This window comes from Ambystoma mexicanum, chromosome 10, assembly GCF_040938575.1.
Source record: "Ambystoma mexicanum isolate Mex_15411 chromosome 10, UKY_AmexF1_1, whole genome shotgun sequence".
Classification (NCBI taxonomy): domain Eukaryota; kingdom Metazoa; phylum Chordata; class Amphibia; order Caudata; family Ambystomatidae; genus Ambystoma; species Ambystoma mexicanum.
Genome location: NC_090932.1, coordinates 329,417,700 through 329,423,699, shown reverse-complemented (window position 1 = coordinate 329,423,699; position 6,000 = coordinate 329,417,700). Strand labels below are relative to the sequence as shown.

Here is a 6,000-nt window from a genome sequence, read left to right as displayed (position 1 = left end):
AGATCTGGTAGATATTCATATTTCTCTTGGCCTGCTGGGCCTAAAAATGCAAAAGTAGTGATTTCTTCCTTTCTATGCTGTAGTTCGTGCCACGCACTACAGTAGCGTAATGTTCAAATGACTTTAGCCATCTTTTCCAGGGTGAAACTGGTTCACCTGCTTCTGGTAAGAACATGGCTGGTGGTGGAACACCATGCATAGACATGTTTTCTATGTGGGTATGGTCTCCTGTTCCCCCTTGCTCAATGATGTCCGAATTCTAATCGTTCTGATTGTCACTTATGCAATTTCCAATTTTCTCCTCTCCTTTTTTAATAAGATGCACTGTTATTAAGAGGGCAATACGGCTCGTATCTCTTTCAATTTGTTTTTTTGTTCTTTTTTTTTACTCTACTGAGACGAGAAAGAGGTGGTTAATGCACACACGTAAATCGTCACACATTACATTCGTGCTGAGTAAGGAATTCCTTGTTTACTTTGACGTACTCGATGCGTAGATGACCAATGCACACACACGTAAATCCTCACATGTTACATTCATGCTGAACAAGGAACCTCTTGTTTACTTTGACGCCCTCAATGTGTACACAAAAGGTTTCAGCTGTAGGGCCGCGATTCTCTGTTGTACTGGTTACACGGTCGCCATGGAGACCTCTACTTAAATTCAATATGGTGGCACGCAAGGGACGTAACTGACGTTGCGTAAGGTCCTTTTCTATAATAAACTTGCACATTCGGCCGCAAGGTAGTTTCATAAGATGCGGGCACGCGGCTTGGGGAACTGATATAATAGTAAGTCCACTGTGTGATTACTAAATTATTATTGTAGTAAGTGCACAGCACAATTATTCTTATGGCCACGATACCTTTGATACTGCACTGCAAACCTCTCCTTTTAACGCTGCAGCCTTCTTTGTAGAGCCGTAGTCTTCTTTGCAGGAAGCCATCGCGATCTCATATGGCATGGCAGACCGCCTCGTCGCCACTTGAAGTATGTTGTGACACGGGAGAATGTATATAATTACTTTATTGATTTACAGATAGCTCTATACTATAGGGGATATGAACAGGTCAGGTAGAGTGAGACCTTCCGCTGCTCCAACCGCCAGCTCACTCGCTCCTTATTCCGTCTCCCGCATTCTCATTCTAGATTTCTCATCGTCACCAGCACAAGCTGTGTGCAATGCTACAACCACCTAATTCTGGGGGATAGAAGTACTGTTCATTTGGGAGTTAATGGGAATTATCGGAATATTTGAAATATTGTTACAATGAGGGACAGGGAAGCAGACAACTCAGACGGAGATTGGCCTACCCCATTATCAATAGAGACAATACCAGGGGCCACAGTCAGCGGCTGAGCTGTGTCCATCTTTGAAACAGGATTCATGTTACTAGTTGAAGAGTCATAAAGGGGTAATATAGATTCACAATGGGCTGGAGCTAAACAAGCATTTGTTTTTGTTTTAGTTTGGAGAACAGATTGCAAGTCAATTAGGTTTTCCATATCCTCACATTTGGCAATTAGGATGGTTAGAAGATTTTCAAACGCTAAGAACATGTCATTAGAGGACATGCTAGTTGAGCTCAAGTCATTAGAGTCTGGTTGCTGTGGTGGATCGACTATTGCCTCACCAGACGAATTTGAAAGAATGTGTGTTTCAATTATTGAACAAACCTCAGTATTTGCGTTATCATGGTCCTTCAGGCCACTGTTATAGGCTAAACATATAGTGGGACGTGCATCAAACAGAGTCTGGGGATCAATATTTAAAGGGTCGGCTAATTTGGAGGTGTTCCTCAAATCGCCCATATATTTAACCTCTAAAATTGCATGGTCAATATAAAGATTCAGCTCAGAATTACTAGATAGTCTGCTGGAGCCCGAACTGTGTATCATAGCCGAGATCAACATGGTAGGTGACAGGGCAGGCAATTGAGTATTCAAGGGTTCGCCAGTAGATGGATCCAATAACATATCATTGGCAACAGCCAAGTTTGCCTGCTCCGCCTCCGCCATTTTAGCAGCATACCAGAATATGGTAGATGGAATAGAGTTTAGCTCAGACATTACATCCACACACACACTCAATCGGTATTTCTCTCCCTTCTCTCATTTCATCTGCCATTACTGGGGTAGAAGAATCATGGCCTATGATGACCGATTCAATGAGTTTAGAGCTTAGGCATCCTACGGATAGGTATAACTCTGCAACTAGGTCCTGTGTTGCAGCTTCTTCCTCTATTCTCGGCATCAGCTGGACCATTGGAAAGTAAGCTGTTCATTTATTTGTTTGGAGAGCAGATACTGGCGCGGACGTTGCTCTAGTGATAATATGTGGGGGGCAAACTCGTCGAACTCTCTTTGAGAGTTTTGAAGTGGGTGTAACCTCGGGAATTAATCCCAATGACATTTTAGGCTCAGTTATAACAAGGCAATCAATACCTACAGCCGCGTGAGCATTTGCGTGTTTAAACGTAGTTAGTCAGGTGCTGTATCAGTGTTATAAAAGTAACGAGTAAACAATGCGCAGCAGTTCAAGGTTCCCAGTTCCCAGCACTCCTCAATTTACACACTCCACAATGTTGTCGGAATGACAAGGAGTGCTGGATATGTGGTGCATTTAAAAATATAGCTCTCTCACAGGTAAGACTTAAGGAGGATTAGTCCTGATAAGCTTGATAAAACAGGAAGAGTAGGGAAGAGGGAGGATGCACGTGAGAGCACCGGCACGCGGCAAGCTTACTTCACATGCGATATCTGTATGATTACCGTATGATAACTTACACTTTCATTGTAATACAGTCATCAGCCTATGTGCCTTTAGCTATATGCACAGTAACTAACAGCTATTATCCCCTGGGAGATAATCCGTGATAGGCTGGGCCAGGCAGGACGAGGGAGAGAATAATGCGCAGGCGTAGGCACAGCTGCCAGCTTAACAGCGTAACAGCACCCTTCAACAGCGCAGTTCCTTATGCACGCGCCCCATATGCCTGCGTTCCCTGGAATATATGCAGCTTCTGGGTCGGGGGGTGGCGGGACTTTTCAGATAGGCTTATAGCACTGGTAGTTAGATCCAACAAGGTCTTTGCAGTAAGTCCACCAACTTGGGATTTGTATTATAGGTGAGCCAGCATCCATGCAGTGAGAACACAGGGTTGTGGTCTCCTGTTACCATACCCTTTACAGTTTGATGGAACCCTAGTGCGAGGGCTCCTCTCCATCTGGCAGATAGAGCACATGGGGTACTTCCATCACTGGATACCCCTTTAGTTAGAGGTTGTGCATGCCCCCTTAACTTAGCAAACGAAGGAATTGTTGAATTTGTCTCCCTCGGCAGCTTGTCATCTCTCCAACTCCCCCACACACTCCCCCACACACTAACTCTGTCTTAGGTAAGTAATGCCTCACATTACCATGTGCCTCCCCAGGGCACGGCCACCACACCCAGTCTACAAAGCTCTTCAATCTACTTCCCTACCTTCTTTGCTAACTGGGTCAGCACACTCATCAGGCTGCTGCGTGGTATCCGTACACAATGTTTAATGAAAAAAAACCATAAATACAAAACAAGCGTAATACGGCTTTTTAAAAAAAATATTAAATGAGGAGAGCGGGGGTTGCTTGGGTGCCCGTTTGATATTAAGGGAATTCAGAGGTTGCAGGGGTGTCCCCCGCTTCCATAAAAAGGAAAGCGGGGATAAACAAAGTTTTTTTTAAAAAAAAAGAAAAAAAAGGGCACCCTACGGCAGAAGTTCTGCCTCTCAATGGGGAGGTCGAATTTGCGTTGCAGGGAAAGAGCCGTGGATAGGAATGGCAGGTAAGTGATCCGCAGAGGTAAGTTTAGATGGTAGGGGTGGAGGGTGGGGGGATAGCATGCAGGGGTGATGCACGTGATTATTTCGTTACTGGCATTTTGAATTTAACATTTTCTAATTCAAAGTTTTTGGAAAAGAAATAATCACGTATATCCCTGCTTGGTGGTTTATGATATCATCCAGTCGTGGAGTGGGAACCAAAAGAGGCACTGTAATAATGCTCAGTGACCACATATTGCACATTTTCAGCAAGCCCAACCCTTTTCCTAGGAGAACATCTGGAAATAAAATAGGTTACCACACAAAAGAGGCCCAGGGTGCAGAGTCCCACCCGGAGATCTCCAGAGTTCCATGTAGACCAGTCCACCCCTGATATCATCATACCTTTTGAACCTCTTGCACAGGGCATAACACATGAAGATCATAGTTTCAAGAGGCCTCACTCTTTGTTGTGAATCACAGTCTCCCGCAGCAGAATCCATGCAGAAACACATACACAATACAGGCAATGCACCCAGTGATCCCAGGCAGCACAGTGAACACATCACATCCCCAGGGATGTCATTTCACCAAAATGCCAGAGGTAGCGGAAGTGACATCACACGACCCCTGGCCTATGATGACATCACAGGGAGTTATGTAATTTGAACCCACCCTGGAATGACATCACAGGAAGTGATGGAACACAACTTTTCACCCCTTGATAAAACAGGAAGTGGCATCACATAGCACTGTTTTTAAGTACACTATGAAAAATATGGTTACGATATCACTGTAAAGTGATATGCATTTCATACAAAAATGGATCACCATATGTATCATTAATAGCGCATATAGGCCCATATTACCAAATTACTGTGAATGCAAGCAGACATCTAAAGCCAAATGATAATGATGTGCTATTACATAGCACTTACGCTTAAGTACTTCATGTACAACAAATATACATACAATGGGCCTCATTATAAGTTTGCCGGTCCGGAAACAAGGGTGCCGATAAGCTCACTGCCACCCTTGCCTGCCGGAGCCGCTGTGCCCAACAGGTCTGACCCTGCCGGGCGCAGCAGCCACGGTAAGCAGACCGCTAACGGAAGCCCCGGAACCATTAGCAACGGTGCCAGTGCTTCCGTGTCCTCACTCCCATAGAGACCCATTTTACTGGCGCCTGACTTCCCAGGCCACCAGACTTGGAATCTCCTAGTGGAACTGGGAAGCCCGGTGCCGGTAACATTTTAAGAGTCCAGCAACAACCTGCTGGTAGGACCGGTAGGGTAACCACCGGACTCGTAATGAGGCCCATTATCACCCAACCCGTTGGTACTCATTTATGAACCTCAACAGGATGAAAGGCTGAGTTGACCTTGCCGGGAGTCGAACCTGCAACCTACAGATCACTCACACACTGCAACAGTGAGCTCTCAACCCACTGAGCTATCTTACCGGCTATAGGTATTAGAAACCCAGCCACTGCAGAAACAAAGAGCCACATGCTGCTGGCCACAGCCCAGGAGTCTCAATGAAAATGTATTTTTTCGTTTTTTTTTTTTAGGGGTAGCAAGGGAGACCTCAGGAGTCGCAGGTGCGACCCCTGGCAATCCCTAAATGATGTCCCTGCACATCCCTTTTCTTTGATGAAAAAACCCTTGTGAGTGAGCTTGTTTTCATAAAGAAAAGCAAATCCAATCTAAGATTGCCTTGAAGGGCAGTGGAAAGGGGGCTGCAAAAAAGGGACCCTTTTCGATGAACATGATGCCCATGGCATGAATGAGCAGGCACGGGCAGAGATCAAGACAGCAGGAAGACAACTTTGCTTATTAAAGTACTTTTAGGAGGCAGAAGAGGCGAGTGAGCAATGTGAGGCGTGGAATGGAAAGGCCAGTAGCTTGAGCAGAATGTAGGCTTGTATCAGTGAATGCAGCCCACATTCCGAGCAATCTGATTGGCGATGATGACACATTATCGAGGTGCTGAGTAGGTACAGTTTATCCTACCTGAAGGAAAACAATGCGTCACAAACGCCCTCAATCTACTCGGAACCTTTGCCTCTTCCAAGCAGTGTGACATTGGCTGCCACCACTCCTGTTTAAGTTCTATATTCATTTCTTGCTGTAAATCCTCCACATGTATAAGTTTACATTTTATCATTTGGTTGGTGAAATTCTAATTTTCATAAAGCTA

General features: G+C 45.0%; 1 long non-coding RNA gene across 1 annotated transcript in view; it reads left to right on the top strand.

The window, feature by feature from the left end:
- The first annotated feature begins 736 nt into the window (after nt 1-736).
- Nucleotides 737-6,000, top strand: part of LOC138493170 (uncharacterized) — a 176,239-nt gene continuing 170,975 nt past the window's right edge. The window contains exon 1 of the long non-coding RNA XR_011276289.1: nt 737-792. This is a non-coding gene — a long non-coding RNA (uncharacterized lncRNA). The remainder of the gene's footprint in view (nt 793-6,000) is intronic.